The sequence below is a fragment of the Lathyrus oleraceus genome, chromosome 1 (assembly GCF_024323335.1).
Source record: "Lathyrus oleraceus cultivar Zhongwan6 chromosome 1, CAAS_Psat_ZW6_1.0, whole genome shotgun sequence".
In the NCBI taxonomy this organism is placed as follows: domain Eukaryota; kingdom Viridiplantae; phylum Streptophyta; class Magnoliopsida; order Fabales; family Fabaceae; genus Lathyrus; species Lathyrus oleraceus.
In genome coordinates, this window is record NC_066579.1 from 306,199,955 (window position 1) to 306,219,315 (window position 19,361).

At 38.2% G+C, this 19,361-nt stretch overlaps 1 non-coding gene across 1 annotated transcript; it reads right to left on the reverse strand.

The window, feature by feature from the left end:
- Positions 1–19,001: 19,001 nt before the first annotated feature.
- LOC127116579 (small nucleolar RNA R71) lies at positions 19,002–19,108 on the reverse strand. Its single transcript, XR_007801398.1, has one exon. It is a non-coding gene; the product is annotated as a small nucleolar RNA R71 (small nucleolar RNA).
- Positions 19,109–19,361: the final 253 nt, after the last annotated feature.

Genomic DNA, 19,361 nt, shown 5'->3' on the forward strand with positions numbered 1-19,361 from the left:
CAAAGACATATTACAATTTCATCCCAGTTCATAAGATCCAGCCACATATACAACTGTGATACCTTTGATGAGAACACCCCACCCGTTGATGATCCAGAGTACATTTCTTCATTAGGTGCAACAATTTTCATGGGAATGCAGAGTGGTGATAATGATGCTATTTGGTTAATGCAGGGATGACTATTTACATATGATCCGTTCTGGAGACCTCCTCAAATGAAGGCTCTTTTGCATTCTGTTCCTATGGGAAATCTGGTGGTTCTTGATCTGTTTGCTGAAGTTAAACCCATATGGATTACCTCAGAGCAGTTTTATGGTGTTCCTTACATCTGGTGTATGTTGCACAATTTTGCAGGAAACATTGAGATGTATGGGATATTAGATGCTGTAGCATCTGGTCCAATTGAAGCACGAACAAGTGTTAACTCAACAATGGTTGGAGTTGGAATGTCGATGGAAGGTATCGAACAAAATCCCATTGTTTATGATCTGATGTCTGAAATGGCATTTCAGCACAACAAAATTGCAGGAGCAGCTTCATAACCTGCCAAAACCTTTTCCAACTCAGAAAAATCAATGCAAAGAAGAAAGATATAGACGCTTTTGTGACTACTGATTTCAAGCTCATTAACTATAATCCTCACCAAAAGATTGAGTTGAAGTTGGCGGTTTAAATTAAGAGACCTTAATCTCCATTTTAGATTGTTTCTACTGTCTGAAATAAGGCAACAACAATCTTGTCGGCTAGAAGCAGGTCTAAGCATGGGTGTTTTGGTTGGTGTAACTTTAATCCAACTGTTGGCAAGCATTCGCTATTGTCGTCCTCTCCGCCAAAGTTACCGCTTCCATCACAGAATCATACCTGCAATCAAATCAACGCATGCTTTAGGGTGTGATTTGAGGATGGTTATGTTAATCAACAAGGAAGGGTTAGAATTTCACCTTATCACAACATTCAACAGTAAAGCTCACATCCTGCAGCAACAAATCTAAACAAAACCAGTACACAATTGAACTTATCATCCACCAGACCGTTGAACCGGAACCAAACCGCTCTTGAATCTTCAACATTTTTTTCACTGCAGTAACACAGAGCAATTAGCAAGGCAGTAAAATTCAGAAAAATACCCAAAACAGAGTTAAGGCAAAAACGAAGAAGAAAGCATGAGTTCAGAATACCATTTTCGAATCTAGCATCAAAAAGGCCAATCCCAACTGAGCACATCAAAAGGAGTTTGCAGAGACACCTGTTTTGATGCAGAAGCCAATCCCAAAACCTAAAGCTGTAAACATAAATAGAGGGAAAGGCGAATCAGATTAGGAGACGAAAAATTGGAGAGGCAAAGAAAAAAACTTGAAAACGAAACCCTAAAATTCGGAGGCGGCCGCGATTTCAAGAGAAGAAGGAACCCCAATCCGAAAATAAAAAAGAAACCGATTGAGAGAGGCGAAGGAACAAAGATTCACGTGACACTGTCCTTTCCAATCGCTATCGGCTTTGTTGTGACCGGTGAGTTTCGCTTTCTAATTCACGTTTTTGATTTCTGATTTGATCTCAACCGGACGCGCTTCACCCCTGACCATAGATGAAGACTAGGTGCTCTTGTTTATCTCCGGTTTGAGATTCGCTTTTTCTTCATCGTCATTAGATGGATGATTTCTTCCTGGTTTCGTGCTTAGTTTTTCCTTACTGAGGAAAGTGTTGGTATTTTTGCTTTTGTTGCTTCTATGCCTTTATTGGTTTTGACTGTAGCATTAGTTTTAATGGCACTTTTAGTTTGGGAAACAACACTAATAACGTTTTGATTTACCCGATACCCTTTGGTCTTCCCAAACTTTGTTTGTTTTCCCATGAATGACTTGACAACTAGTCTTCCACCCTTCTGTTCGCCTCCCCACGTGGGCCAGGCTAGAACGGGTTTCTATAAACCAAACCCAACAGACTATTTTTGTTTTGTTTTTTAATTTTTAATTTTAATTTCAATCTATTCTGGTTTAATATCTAAGTTGTTATTAAAATTATAAATAATCATGAATGGTCTAGTGGAGAGAGGGCAGTTTTATGGTCTTTAGTGGAGTGGGTTTGATAGCCATATGTAGCATTTTATTTCTTTTAGCATTCATTTTATACCCATATGTAGCATTTTATTTCTTTTAGCATTCATTTTTTTTATGTTTATGTTTTATTATAATTTCTCCTATACTCATAGTTTCATTATTGTTTAATAACACAAATTTAATTTCTTTTAATTTCATCATCCATTCAAAACCGCTTTAAACTATTAAAATCCCACTTTTCTCAATTCAATGTCGAGCCCATTTCCATACCCTCGTAAGTTGATCGCTTTTAAGCATCGCCATCAACCTCACATAGCTTACTCTTGGGCTTTCTTACAATGAGCCGGTTCTCTTGCACTTACACTCATACATTGCATTATTTGTTGTTTGGGCCCGATTTAATTATTTCATGATTTTTGAATTCCCATTTGACAAAATGTACCCCACTCCCCCGATGTGTAATAATTTTGTACTGTGTTATTTCTTTATTTGTTTGACTGTTTAGTTAGATACTAACACAAGAATAAAATCAACCATTTCCAAAAGATCAAAAATAAGACTCGATCCAACGTCGAGTATTTTCTCAATAAACAAATCAATCCATTTCTCCCTCCTATTCTATTCCATTTCTTTCAAACTTTCATCAAACGCTTGATTCAACGTCAAGCCATTTTTCCTAATAAAAACTCAAAAAATATTAATTCATAGTTATGACCTTTTCAATAAAGATGGAAGTGGAACGTGGTGTATACCACGCACTCCTGAGACTAGGATTCGAGATGTATATCTCGCCAATCCTAGCTCTCGCCATCATCCAAATTTATCCACTTTGTTTTCTCTCAAACACCCATTCAAATTTCTCTTGAGCGTCCATCAATACTTGATCTAGGGTCAAGTCATTTTCACAACAAAACTCAAAATAACTAATTCTTAGTTAACACTTTTTCAATAAAGGTGGAAATGGAACATGGTGTATACCATGCACTCCTGAGATTAAGATTCGAGACGTATGCCTCGCCTATCTTAGCTCTCGCCATCGTCTAAAATTGTCAATGAGGTTTCTTCAAACCCTTTCTCAATCAAATTCCAAAATACTTAATTCCTATCTTAACCTCTTTCAATAAAGTTGGAAATGGAACATGGTGTATACCGTGCACTCCTGAGGCTAGGATTCGAGATGTATATCTCGCTCATCCAAGTTCTCGCCATCACTCAAAATAAATCCAACCAATCAAACTCTTTTCTCGCCGCCGTGCGATTAATCAAAAAACCTTTTTTAAATGGAAGATATATTGTCTTAAGTGATACAAAACAATGTTTCGGCCACGATTGTTGAGTCGAGATAAGTGACGCTTTTCCGAATGTAGATTTATAAATCCGTTCGATGTGTGGTATGCGTCCACTCCTCATCTGTTTTGGGTAAAACAATGTTTTCGTCGATTAATACAATATAGCTTTCGCTAAAATCGATCAACAAACAAACATTTTTCTACCCAGAACTACGTAAGCCTTTATTTCTCTTTTGAGATACGTAGGAGTAGAATTTTTAAATCTTGTCAGGCCCACTAATAAAAAACTTAGGTTTAGTCCTTCGTCCAAAAATCCAAAAACATTTCTTCTCTCTTCTATTCTTTCTTTCCCACCTAATAACTTGAAAAGCCTAACATTTCAAACTAACACTAACGCACACAACTTACCTAATGGTTCCCGTTGAGTACAACGGACGTGAGGGGTGCTAATACCTTCCCCTTGCGTAATCGACTCCCGAACCCTGATATTGGTTGCGATGACCATATCTTATCCTTTCTTTTGTCTTGGGTTTTATCGATATTTCCCCTTTCCTTTTTAGGAATAAATAAAGTTCGGTGGCGACTTTGTTCAGTCCATCATTGCGAGCGTGGGATCGTGCTTCGTTTTGAAGTCGTATCCCCATTTTTTCGAGGTGCGACAGATGGCAACTCAGTTGGGGAGCACTCGATCCCTAAGTGAGTCAAGCCTAGTTAGGACGTTTGTGTGCCTTTGTTTGTTTAATTTTTGTGGCTTTTCCCTTATTTGTTTCTTTTTAATATCTTTATTGTTATATTGATATTTGTTGTATATTGGTTCCACCGTGTTGGGTACTTGGATTTTGATTGCAAACCATGTGGGAAAGACTCTACACCCGAGTCTAGGGTGAAAAAAAAAACATAAGATAGGACGATGGTTGAGTAGTACGGACTCCCGAGGTGGATACTTCGTAAGAGTCGGTACGAGAACCTCACTTAGAGTAGATTCTTTTGCAAATATTGTCGCCCGAGGTGTATACCTCGTAAGCTTCGATGTTTCAAAGGGGTCTGTCATACCCCAAAATTTGCCCATTAATCTTGCAAAACATTTCTCGAAGCACTCCAACTTATTCTGCAAGGCACTGACCTTAAAGGAACAAAAGCCCAGCTCACAACAGGCCCAATCCAGAAAAAGGCCCAAATTAGCTTGCTCGCTAGGCGAGCAACTCCTTCGCCTAGCGAAGCTTGCGAATACCAGAATTTTTGGGCTTCATTCTGAGCCCATTAGGTCACAGATGGCCTGCTCGCTAGGCAAGCATATCCTTCGCCTAGCGAACCCTTCGCTACACGCTCGCCTAGCGAAGTTTGCGAATATCAGAATTTTTGGGCTTCATTCTGAGCCCATTAGGTCACAACAAGAGCATTATAAATAGCCAAGCTTCAGTCAGAAAAAAGGGAGGAACACAGACGGAGAGGGACAGAAACCCTGGAGACCAACTCAGAGAATTCCGAGTAAAGAAACCCTGAAGGCCGCTCATCCGCACCAAGGTTGCCTCCGCCCAATTCGACCCGATTTGCCAATCCAAAGCTGCACTTCCATTGCAAACAGGTTTGCGCATCTCTACTGTTTTATGCTTTTAATCGGTAATCGCTACATACATAAGGCATCATGATTAAATTTTCGGATATGTAATTTGATTTCCCATGTGAATTTAAGTATGCCTGAATATCCTGAATGTTTGTCCATGCTATTCCTGTAATTAAATGCCATAAAGTTCAGGGTGCCGGAGACCATGCTGCTATCAAACTCAAAACCCGTAGCAGCTCGCTAGCACATCGCTAAGCGAGCCTGTAGCGAGCACTCGCTAAGCCTTCGCTAGGCGAAGCAGGAGCGAACGAGACAGTGGCTGTTTTGTTTCTTTTCTGTTCTGCCTTATGTTTATCTAATCAAGATTTATTATAATTCTGCATTATTTGGCCTGACTTTATGACTGTTGTATTTATTTTGTGGTGCAATTTTCAATTGTACTTTATCTCGATGTTCTAACCCGTGTGCTGAATTATGTAAAGGCTTACATATTCCCGAGGAAACGGCCGGCTAGGTATTCCACTTCATGTGTGGGATACCCTTATGGAGATGGATTCTGAATTACTTAATTTTAATGTGGAGATACATCCTAAATTATCTAGCTGATTTTAATGTATTGATTTCATCGATTTTAATGTGGACCTAATTACTTAATCGATTACGGCTATCTAATTAATTGTAAAACTTTGCCTTTAAATATGCGATCTTGGACCTCTCTTTGTTACCCTACGATATTACGGTATTACGGTCATGTCCCGCGAATATGGGGATACACTTAGCAAAGACCCTTCGGTTAAATCATCATGTTACTATAAAATAAATCATAGTCCCTCGGATGTTGCCTTCGAATATATGATTTTTGTCCCTCGATGACCCTTCGGTATAGCCTACGGTTAAATGATGATCGTCCCTTCGAATGCTAAGGTATCCTTACAAATGTTGCCTTCAATGACCAATCGATGACCCTACGATGACCCTTTTACATCCAAAGGATAAAACTACTTACTTCTCAATAGTAAGGACAGTTTTACCCTCATAAGGATAGGAAATGCCCATAAAGACCTTGGGTAGGTATAACTCCTAATTGCTGACTCACAACTTAAACTACTTTTCACACCTCACACTTTTCAAAACCTCTACTAGAAAATCACCACTTGGTATACATTCGTACTAGAACCATTGCCAAGTTATATTTTTCTAAACAACTTTCAAAATTAAACGAGATAAATACTTTATATACATTCGTACAAGAATCATTACAAAGTTGAACTCTCTTTTTCAAAACATTTCTAAGCCATTCACAAACACTTTTTCAGACAAGGAAAATAACATAAGTGATCCAGCAATTAAGAGCCCATGGATAACCATGGATACAAAGGGTGCTAACACCTTCCCTTTGTATAATGTACCTCCCGAACCCAAAATCTCATTAAGGTCTTTCCTGTTCTTTTCCACCTTTCCTTATTGGATAAAAGAAAAGTCGGTGGCGACTCTTGCTAACCGCGACATTTGCTTTACAAAGCAAAAACATGTAAAGTCAGTTCACCGTATGACAGGGTCCATGACTCTAAGGACCTTTTAGAACATTGAACCTTTGGCCAACTAGAAATGATGGTTGCGTAGTATGGATTCCCGAGGTGGATACTTCGTAAGGATCGATACGAGAACCTCGCTCAGAATAGATTCTCTGGATGGAGTTGACGATCGGAAAGTATTTTCCGTAAGCATCAAACAGTCTTTTGAATCCATGACTCTGAGTACCCTGTCTAGAACTCAGTCGATGGTTGCGTAGTACGGACTCCCGAAGTGAATACTTCGTAAGAGTCGGTACGAGAACCTCACCCAAAATAGATTCCCTTGATGGAGTTGACGACCGGAAAGTATTTCCCGTAAGCGTCAAACATTCTTATGAATCAATGACTTTGGGGGTCCTTTGTAACAAAACCTTAGATCTTACCCGGTGAGAACCTATTCTTGGAAAATAATCAGATTCATCAGTACCTCAGATTTTCGAACCCGTGTATGAAAAAAACAAATGTGCATGGCTTGCATTGCATTCATTCGCATTCCATTGCATTTGCATCGCATCATAATGCATGTCATTTTCCAGACAAAATACCAAAAAAACTCATCCATCTTTTGTTGTGACCGCGAAGTGATTCTCAACACGCGTTTAGAACAAAGAACCATGTCTCGGGAGATGACGAACGAGCTAAGGAAAAGTCAAGAAGCACTGAAGGAGGAACTTAACCTTTTGAAGAGCCAAATGAGATGGGTCTTGGAAACCCTGCAAGTCTTGTTGAGAAGAGAGGGTCACCCAATATACACTACTGCAACAAAGAGAGCTACTACCCCACATCCATCTGGTGTTACCCCAAGTCAAGGGAAATTCTATGTGGCAACTCCTCATTTACCAGTATATAGACCTCCCTCAAGACGTCATCATCAACATCCTCTGGTTATTGCTCCTCAAAGTCACCAAAGCCAGGTTCAGAACAAAAATCAGAATCAGAACAAGAGGAACAAGGATCACAATGACTCGATTCCGGTGCCATATAGCAAGCTCTATCCGCAACTGATCCAAAATGCTTTGGTGACCCCTCGAGCTCTCACACCTGTGTCACCATACCTGCCATGGTGCAATCCAAATGCAACATGTGAATTCCATAAAGGGGCATTGGGACATGACCTGGATTCTTGCTCAGCGCTAAAAGCCTTGGTACGAGAGCTGGTTAACAAAAAGAGCTTAGTCTTTGAAGAAGATCACCCGAAGATCAAGTGCGGATACCATACTGGAACAATGGGGCACTCCATCGAGGAATGCAAGAGTTTTAAGCTCAAGCTGCAAGGATTGATTGACATAAGGTCACCAACACTCAAGGAGGAAGGCTCGGGTACATATACCTTGATTTCTAAGCCAGGTAATGAGAAAGGAAAAGGACTCTTGCGACCCCTCAAGGTTTTGTACCACAAGGAAAATGTCAGGGATGTGGCTAATGAGCTATCATTGTTTCCTGGTAAGAGCATTGAGATACCGTCTTGGATTTCCAATGTCACGACCCATACCAATGAAGGAAAAGGAGAAGTGAGTAGTGGATCCAAGAGGGTTGCGCTCAACGATAAGATTGAAGGAAAAGAATTTGAAGATCATCATGCCAATGTCAAAAAGCTTATTGATCCCAACCTTCAAGTTTGAAGAAGTCAATTCCCTAAAGTTGGCAATCATTTGGCTGTCTCAGCATTTCTTTGTAGTTTCCTTGCATGTTGATTGTTAATTGCTTTTAAGCATTGTTGTTTTATTTGAATTGGTAAGATTAATGAAATGTTTATGCATCTTTTGAATTAATCCATTCGTATTCACTCGTTTTTCATTCATGTTAAAAACAAAAATACTCCTCTCATTCACTTTTGTTTATCAAACCGTTGTGTTAACAAAGATTGGAAGGAGGATGATGAAAACAAAACACCTGAAATTATTGTGGTATGCTTTTGAGTAAAACCTTGTCGATGATGTAAGGCATTGTTTCAAATCCCCAAACACTGAAGAGATAAGGAGTTAATCCCTAGTCAACCACTTTGAGCCTAGAAGTTGGTGTTTATTTCGGATCTAAAACCCTTAATCTTAACTTGGGGCAGGGTAGTTATGTTACAATAGTCTGATCGTGCATTCGATCTTTCAAAAATCGTCCATATGAACACCCTCCAAATAGGTTCAACCACATGTTATCCTTCGCGCACATGTTGAAGTGTCGAAGAAGTTGAGAAAAAGATAAAATTAGTGTTGGTTGATCCTCATCCACCAATAATGTGGCAGTCACACGCATAAAAAAAAAGATTGAAAAAGTCTGCTAAGTCAAATACCACGAAATGACTTAGGCAAAAGTTAGGGCATCCCGATGGACCGAAGGCTTCAAAAAAGAAGTCCAGGCAAAATTAGGGGTAAAATAAATCAATCAAAAGAGGTCATTAAATCCTCGACAAAAACAAAATAAGGTGACTGCCATTTCAAGAAATTTCGTCTTAAATCCTCATCACACCTTCGAACCCTCTTGGAAGTCGAATGCGTGTATTGAATTAACTGAACATAGGAACTGGAGATCATCAAGAAGAAGGGGTGGGTAAAAATAAATTTTGAGCCTTATATCCTTTTGTTTCAAAAATAAAACGTGAACCAGACCACGTTACAACCCTTAAAAGACCTAATTGAGGCAGGGTTTATTTTGGAAGCATACTATAACAAGGTTGTGTTAACTTGACTCCAAACGATTTTTGTTAATCATTTGATGGCACCAACTTGCATACTGTGAATGACTTGATCACCATTGTGTTCTTATCAACGACTCGTTCACTGTATTTCACCCATTCATATCAATAAACTTTGAGTTCAATTTTTTGCATAAACATTGCATAAAAATTACCATTTTTGAATGAACAATCTTATTTGCGAGTCAACACTTAGCGTCAAAGAAATTCCAACAATATGCAGTTGAGGAAATTGATAAAGTGAAAGAAGTCCAAACAGGGGAAATCACTTTGGGCATCAGTTAATTCGAGCTAATCACCCTAAGGGTCATCTCGCCAAGAGTAATTTGCTTCAAAGACTTAGACTGGGGCAAGTCACCTCAGAGCTCAATGAGTCCAACTATTCTAAGGAAAGTCAATCAAGAGTCTACCATTCCAACATTTGGTTAGTCAAGTTCAGACCGTTGCAAGTTTCAAACACTTGGGGCAAGCCATCTCGAGGTAGTCTCATGGCAAGCTGTTTCCAAACTCACTTTCAAGGTGAACATTTCTAAAGTCCCAACAGACTGGGGAAAGATGAGCCACAGAGGGGCAGAACCTCTTTCTTCGTGCTTTCAAACTGCTCAAACAAATTCTGCCATACGTCAACAACTATTGAGTTTAAGACGAGTGCCCGAAAAGTATGCTAGCACGATTCATTAATCCTCCAAAAGGATCCATTGGCTAAGTTGTGGCTATCAAACTGGATAGAATCCTCCTTTGACAACATCTATCATAAAATATTTGGTTGAGTTCTCGGTGTTGAGGAATCATGAGGTTCCATAAAAAGCCTTTACAAACTCCCAGTCTGCCCAGTGTCAGCATTCTCACAATCATGATCATTCATATATCATGCATAAAAGGAAATTCAAATCATGCATAGCCGAAATATACTTCGTGCTCATTTTGCATTGACCCAGGTCTTGTTGTCGATCCTAGATCCTTTGACCTTTGATTCCAGTTTGTATTTGGTGCCCTTAAACCAACATCCGGTTTTCACAGTCATTTTCAAATCCAATTTTTGTTCAATACTATTCAGGTCATATATGAACCTGTTGTTGAGCTTTATTCCGGTGTCAGGTCATATATGAACCTGTTCTGAAGATTCTTTCTCTGTTTGTTCAATACTATTCAGGTCATATATGAACCTGTTGTTGAGCTTTATTCCGGTGTCAGGTCATATATGAACCTGTTCTAAAGATTTTTTCCCTATGTTTGTTCAATACTATTCAGGTCATATATGAACCTGTTGTTGAGCTTTATTCCGGTGTCAGGTCATATATGAACTTGTTCTGAAGATTTGTTCCCTATGTTTGTTCAATACTATTCAGGTCATATATGAACCTGTTGTTGAGCTTTATTCCGGTGTCAGGTCATATATGAACCTGTTCTGAAGATTTTTTCCCTATGTTTGTTCAATACTATTCAGGTCATATATGAACCTGTTGTTGAGCTTTATTCCGGTGTCAGGTCATATATGAACCTGTTCTGAAGATTTTTTCTCTGTTTGTTCAATACTATTCAGGTCATATATGAACCTGTTGTTGAGCCTTATTCCAGTGTCAGGTCATATATGAACCTGTTCTGAAGAGCCTTTCTCTATGATTGTTTCAGTGTTGTCAAGTCATATATGAACCTGCTATTGAACTTTCATTCCAGCATTGTCAGGTCATATATGAACCTGTTGATACACTCTTCTTGATTTTTTCTGAGTTTGTTAGGTCATACTTGAACCTGCTGTCAGAACTTCTTGATATTCCCCAGCGTTGTCAGGTCATATATGAACCTGTTGTAGCATCTTTTCCTTTATCCAGGTTTAGTAAGTCATATGTGAACTTACTACCGAAATCCCTTCTATTCTAAGCGTCATTTATCAAATTTCACTTTGAGTACTCCCCAGTGTGTGTCTGCTTCTCCAGCAGGATTTGTCTTCCCCAATGAGTTTGATTTTTACCATTTGTCTGTCTCCCTGTGGATCACCAGCATTCCCCACAGATTGGTCTGTCTAGTAGCATCTCCTGTCAAGGGTCCACCATATCCCTAGCAGATAAAAATTACAAAAAAAAGAATCATGCATCCATGCATATCATATCATATCATATCATATCATATCACATCATGTCATAGGGATTCAGGATCAAAATCCGGGTCTTCTTAGTATTTAACCATCTCCCACTATGATATATTGAAGAGTGTCCTGCTTCATACTCTCTAGTTGAAGACACTTAAATAGGGGCAACTGTCATACCCCGATTTTGGTCCTGAATTTTTTTCATTTTTTCATTTTTATTTGGCACTTGGCCTAAAGTTCATTTGCATACATTCATGACCGAAGGCAACCATCCATTCCCAAATCCATATTTTTTTTTATAAACATTGGTCATTATCTAGTTTTTTGATCATGGTGTTTTTGATTATAAAATGGATTCTAACTATTTGACTTTTTAATTTTCAATTTGATTTTAATTTCAAATTAAGTCTAAATTCCAAATTTCAATTTAATCTTAATTGTGTTTTTACTAATGATTCAAACTCTAATTGATTTTTAATTTCCAAATAAATGTTAGAATTTGACATCAAAGCAGTTTTAACAAATTATAGATTAATTTGATTTTAATTGGTTTTATTGGTTTTTTTATTCTTAATTGACATTTAGATTAGTTTTGGATTATTCCTAAAAATCCATATCCATTTTATAACCAAACATGATCCACTTTCAATCCATAGTTCATTTCAAATCAAAATAGTACATACACACATTTCATAACATTCAATAATATTTAACTTTCAAACATTTCCAAACTCATTTTCATACATACACTTTCATGTCCATTTAACATTCAAGCATAACAATGCATCATATCCTGTCATAAACACTAGCAAGAAGACAAAGCCATAAGTAGATGCCGTGAACTTTCCATAATAAAGTTGGAGCTACAACCAATTCTTGTTACAAACTATCCATGGATACATTAGAATCATAAAGCACAAATGTCTAATGGAGTTCTACTGTTACAAATCTAAACCAATCACATCTCATGTTGATCCCTAAACTACCAGATGCTATATTCCAAAACTGTAACTCGTTTTACATGACAGGTATATTATTTTTACAACAAGTATTTACAGCAAGGTGATCCAACAGGCAGCCTGCATCATTCAAAACCAAACTCTCGAACTGCAAACAACAGCCTAGCTGTGGGACGAACCAAATATCATCGGCCCAGCGTAACCTGCACAAAAGGAAACATTTCAAAACCAGCAGAAAAACCATATAACAAAGCCATATCATGGTTTCACTTCAGTTCATACATCAGACCTGCCAACAACAGTGGAAAGCAAATCATAAGTTCAGCCCAAGCATATCGTATATACAAAGAAGTTGGTAAAATCTTTGAAACAATTTTGCAAGAGACGGATAATGTAAGACAGGAACACAGTGAAGGCATGTCCATTCAACGAGCACTTTCAATTGTTTTTTGAAAGAAAGCCAGAACTCAGGTTGGAGGGCCTTTCACACAAGGTGCTTCAATGGTATTTGTGTCGAATGGAGGGCTGGTTTGCCGCAGATTCTGATTCCATATCATTAAAATATTGGGACACAGGGTGACAAAGATAGATAGGCGATTTAATGAAGTAAAGGTGACTGCTGAAAATGGGAAGACATTTGTTGCTGATGCTGCTATCATTGTCGTACCCCTTAGAGTGCTGAAAGCAAACATCATAAAATTTGAGCCAAAGCTTCCAGAATGGAAAGAAGCTGCGTTTGCTGATATTGGGGTCGGAGTTGAGAATAAAATAATATTACCTTTTAAAAATGTATTTTGGCCCAATGTTGAGTTCCTGGGAGTTGTTGCCGATACATCTTATGGATGCAGCTACTTTCTTAATCTTCACAAAGCTGCTGATCACCCTGTTCTTTGTTTACATGCCTGCCGGGCGGCTGGCCAAAGACATTGAGAAAATGTCTGATGAAGCAGCTCCCGACTTTGCTTTCACACAACTCAAGAGGATCCTTCTAGACAACCCCCCATCCAATGCACTTCATAGCCTTGCATCTAATTCCACACAATCAACATGTCCAACACGGTTCAATACCTACAAAATAAATGAAACATAACAAAGACATATTACGGTTTCATCCCAGTTCATAAGATCCAGCCACATATACAACTGTGATACCTTTGATGAGAACACCCCATCCGTTGATGATCCAGAGTACATTTCTTCATTAGGTGCAACAATTTTCATGGGAATGCAGAGTGGTGATAATGATGCTATTTGGTTAATGCAGAGATGACTATTTACATATGATCCGTTCTGGAGACCTCCTCAAATGAAGGCACTTTTGCATTCTGTTCATATGGGAAATCTGGTAGTTCTTGATCTGTTTGCTGAAGTTAAACCCATATGGATTACCTCAGAGCAGTTTTATGGTGTTCCTTACATCTGGTGTATGCTGCACAATTTTGCAGGAAACATTGAGATGTATGGGATATTAGATGCTGTAGCATCTGGTCCAATTGAAGCACGAACAAGTGTTAACTCAACAATGGTTGGAGTTGGAATGTCGATGGAAGGTATCGAACAAAATCCCATTGTTTATGATCTGATGTCTGAAATGGCATTTCAGCACAACAAAATTGCAGGAGCAGCTTCATAACCTGCCAAAACCTTTTCCAACTCAGAAAAATCAATGCAAAGAAGAAAGATATAGACGCTTTTGTGACTACTGATTTCAAGCTCATTAACTATAATCCTCACCAAAAGATTGAGTTGAAGTTGGCGGTTTAAATTAAGAGACCTTAATCTCCATTTTAGATTGTTTCTACTGTCTGAAATAAGGCAACAACAATCTTGTCGGCTAGAAGCAGGTCTAAGCATGGGTGTTTTGGTTGGTGTAACTTTAATCCAACTGTTGGCAAGCATTCGCTATTGTCGTCCTCTCCGCCAAAGTTACCGCTTCCATCACAGAATCATACCTGCAATCAAATCAACGCATGCTTTAGGGTGTGATTTGAGGATGGTTATGTTAATCAACAAGGAAGGGTTAGAATTTCACCTTATCACAACATTCAACAGTAAAGCTCACATCCTGCAGCAACAAATCTAAACAAAACCAGTACACAATTGAACTTATCATCCACCAGACCGTTGAACCGGAACCAAACCGCTCTTGAATCTTCAACATTTTTTTCACTGCAGTAACACAGAGCAATTAGCAAGGCAGTAAAATTCAGAAAAATACCCAAAACAGAGTTAAGACAAAAACGAAGAAGAAAGCATGAGTTCAGAATACCATTTTCGAATCTAGCATCAAAAAGGCCAATCCCAACTGAGCACATCAAAAGGAGTTTGCAGAGACACCTGTTTTGATGCAGAAGCCAATCCCAAAACCTAAAGCTGTAAACATAAATAGAGGGAAAGGCGAATCAGATTAGGAGACGAAAAATTAGAGAGGCAAAGAAAAAAACTTGAAAACGAAACCCTAAAATTCGGAGGCGGCCGCGATTTCAAGAGAAGAAGGAACCCCAATCCGAAAATAAAAAAGAAACCGATTGAGAGAGGCGAAGGAACAAAGATTCACGTGACACTGTCCTTTCCAATCGCTATCGGCTTTGTTGTGACCGGTGAGTTTCGCTTTCTAATTCACGTTTTTGATTTCTGATTTGATCTCAACCGGACGCGCTTCACCCCTGACCATAGATGAAGACTAGGTGCTCTTGTTTATCTCCGGTTTGAGATTCGCTTTTTCTTCATCGTCATTAGATGGATGATTTCTTCCTGGTTTCGTGCTTAGTTTTTCCTTACTGAGGAAAGTGTTGGTATTTTTGCTTTTTTTGCTTCTATGCCTTTATTGGTTTTGACTGTAGCATTAGTTTTAATGGCACTTTTAGTTTGGGAAACAACACTAATAACGTTTTGATTTACCCGATACCCTTTGGTCTTCCCAAACTTTGTTTGTTTTCCCATGAATGACTTGACAACTAGTCTTCCACCCTTCTGTTCGCCTCCCCACGTGGGCCAGGCTAGAACCGGTTTCTATAAACCAAACCCAACAAACTATTTTTGTTTTGTTTTTTATTTTTTAATTTTAATTTCAATCTATTCTGGTTTAATATCTAAGTTGTTATTAAAATTATAAATAATCATGAATGGTCTAGTGGAGAGAGGGCAGTTTCATGGTCTTTAGTGGAGTGGGTTCGATACCCATATGTAGCATTTTATTTCTTTTAGCATTCATTTTTTTATGTTTATGTTTTATTATAATTTCTCCTATACTCATAGTTTCATTATTGTTTAATAACACAAATTTAATTTCTTTTAACTTCATCATCCATTCAAAACCGCTTTAAACTATTAAAATCACACTTTTCTCAATTCAATGTCGAGCCCATTTCCATACCCTCGTAAGTCGATCGCTTTTAAGCATCGCCATCAACCTCACATAGCTTACTCTTGGGCTTTCTTACCATGAGCCGGTTCTCTTGCACTTACACTCATACATTGCATTATTTGTTGTTTGGGCCCGATTTAATTATTTCATGATTTTTGAATCCCCATTTGACAAAATGTACCCCACTCCCCCGATGTGTAATAATTTTGTATTGTGTTATTTCTTTATTTGTTTGACTGTTTAGTTAGATACTAACACAAGAATAAAATCAACCATTTCCAAAAGATCAAAAATAAGACTCGATCCAACGTCGAGTATTTTCTCAATAAACAAATCAATCCATTTCTCCCTCATATTCTATTCCATTTCTTTCAAACTTTCATCAAACGCTTGATTCAACGTCAAGCCATTTTTCCTAATAAAAACTCAAAAAATATTAATTCATAGTTATGACCTTTTCAATAAAGATGGAAGTGGAACGTGGTGTATACCGCGCACTCCTGAGACTAGGATTCGAGATGTATATCTCGCCAATCCTAGCTCTCGCCATCATCCAAATTTATCCACTTTGTTTTCTCTCAAACACCCATTCAAATTTCTCTTGGGCGTCCATCAATACTTGATCTAGGGTCAAGTCATTTTCACAACAAAACTCAAAATAACTAATTCTTAGTTAACACTTTTTCAATAAAGGTGGAAATGGAACATGGTGTATACCATGCACTCTTGAGATTAAGATTCGAGACGTATGCCTCGCCTATCTTAGCTCTCGCCATCGTCTAAAATTGTCAATGAGGTTTCTTCAAACCCTTTCTCAATCAAATTCCAAAATACTTAATTCCTATCTTAACCTCTTTCAATAAAGTTGGAAATGGAACATGGTGTATACCGTGCACTCCTGAGGCTAGGATTCGAGATGTATATCTCGCTCATCCAAGTTCTCGCCATCACTCAAAATAAATCCAACCAATCAAACTCTTTTCTCGCCGCCGTGTGATTAATCAAAAAACCTTTTTTAAATGGAAGATATATTGTCTTAAGTGATACAAAACAATGTTTCGGCCACGATTGTTGAGTCGAGATAAGTGACGCTTTTCTGAATGTAGATTTATAAATCCGTTCGATGTGTGGTATGCGTCCACTCCTCATCTGTTTTGGGTAAATAAATGTTTTCATCGATTAATACAATATAGCTTTCGCTAAAATCGATCAACAAACAAACATTTTTCTACCCAGAACTACGTAAGCCTTGATTTCTCTTTTGAGATACGTAGGAGCAGGATTTTTAAATCTTGTCAGGCCCACTAATAAAAAACTTAGGTTTAGTCCTTCGTCCAAAAATCCAAAAACATTTCTTCTCTCTTCTATTCTTTCTTTCCCACCTAATAACTTGAAAATCCTAACATTTCAAACTAACACTAACGCACACAACTGACCTAATGGTTCCCGCTGAGTACAACGGACGTGAGGGGTGCTAATACCTTCCCCTTGCGTAATCGACTTCCGAACCCTGATATTGGTTGCGATGACCATATCTTATCCTTTCTTTTGTCTTGGGTTTTATCGATATTTCCCCTTTCCTTTTTAGGAATAAATAAAGTTCGGTGGTGACTTTGTTCAGTCCATCATTGCGAGCGTGCGATCGCGCTTCGCTTTGAAGTCGTATCCCCATTTTTTCGAGGTGCGACACATAGTATTTTATTCCCTCGCCTTTATTTTACTGTCTGATCGAAGATTGTGAAGAACAAATCCAACCGGTCTGTGGTGGAGTGTTCAAGCATCGAAGCTAGGAATAATCAAGATCTCTATTAATTTTACAGGTTCTTTAATTTTATTGTTTTAATTTATATATGCTTTATACTGCTGTTTATCTATACTGTTTGTCTGACATGGCTGTATTTAAGCATAATGATTGTTTAGGCTTGTTTAGCATATCCGGCTAAATAAACTTAGGTATCGGTATGTGAAGTAAGCGGAATAAAGGAATCAAAACTAAGTTGGTTTAAATTTATTTAGAGATATAGTCACTCTTTTGATGGTCACAATTTACAGGGTTAATACCAAAGTTTTTGTACGAGAGTAAAAGACATAAAGAAGTTAAAATCAATAGAACGACAGTTTGAGCTTTTAACTGGACAGTGTAAATTGGACATTAATTTTAAATCTGGGAGAAAGCAATTTTTAGAGTTAATTAAATTTTAATCATTTTCAAAAAGTATTTTTAAAGGTTAAATGTGAGGACGAGAGTTAAGCATTTAAGTTTAATCATATAATCTAAGTCAACAGAGCGAGAGTTTGAGACGAGGGTGTTTAGATGGTTAGCATTTTCTTAAAAAGAGTTTCTATAGATTCTATTGTTTGCAAAAAGTGATTTTAGTTTTAACTAAATAGTGAGAGCGTACGTTAAGGTAAAATCATAGTCTATTCAACAGAGCGAGAGTTTGAGAAAAGATTTTTAATCAATAGTGTCTAATGAAAGGACTTATTTTAAAACTAAGAAACCAATGAAGATTTGATTCCCTAATTACGACGAACTACATACCGATATCCGCGTTATTCGATATTTAATCTAGATCTCATTTTAGCTTTATTTTTCCCCCTAATCATCAAAGTATCATCCGCCTTAGCTTTACGAAGTGACCTTAGAAAACGGTATATCGATTCATAAGTCCCTGTGGGATCGATATCTTTTATTACTACGCGATTAGACTGTGCACTTGCAGTTAATACCCCAATAGACTCATAAAGTCGCGATCAAGTTTTTGGCGCCGTTGCCGGGGACTTTTATTTAGTCGATATCGTAACTCTTCTGTTACGCTGTAGAGACTAAGGCAATTTTTATTTTTTTTCTTGTTTTTCGTTGATTTGTATGCCACACACTCGCTCACAAGGTGAACCGTACCATTTGCGAATCAACGATGTTGAACGATATCTCCGAGTCTTACGACGAATTCGAGAGTATCGTGCTGCGAACAATCTTCCTCCAATCGAAATTCCTGATCTCAAAAATCTTCTTCCTTCGCCGATACCCGAGATGGCAGAACCAGCTCGTGCCCTTCGAGATTACGCCGCTCCATCGCAAGATGAGCCGCATTCGAGTATTGCTCCACCCGCAATCGAAGCAAACAACTTCGAACTTAAACCTTCACTGTTACAAGCAGTGCGACAAAATCAATTCTCTGGAAATCCTACCGAGGATCCAAACCTTCATTTATCCGTATTTGTCCAATACGCTGATACTGTTAAAGCTAATGGTGTCACTTCAGAGGCAATTCGACTTCGTCTTTTTTATTTCTCGTTAAGAGATAAAGCTAGAAGATGGCTTCAGTCTCTTCCTTCCAACTCAGTCACCACATGGAATGAGTTGAAGAAAGTCTTTCTTGCCCGATATTTTCCTCCAAGAAAAACAGCTATGTTAAGAGCCCAAATAAATGGATTTAAACAGAAAGATAACGATTCTCTTTTCGAAGCCTGGGAAAGATACAAAGACATGATGAGACTTTGTCCACACCATGGTTTAGAAGACTGGTTAGTAATTCACACCTTCTATAATGGTCTCTTATACAACACAAGATTAACAATAGACGCCGCCGCAGGTGGTGCGCTTATGGATAAACCTTACGCTGACGCTTATCAACTTATCGAAAGCATGGCCCAAAACCACTATCAGTGGGGAAGCGATAGAACAATGGTAGAAAAACCTCAAACGAAAACTGGCATGTACGAGATAAGTAGCCTTGATCATGTTAATGCAAAAGTGGATGCTCTTGCC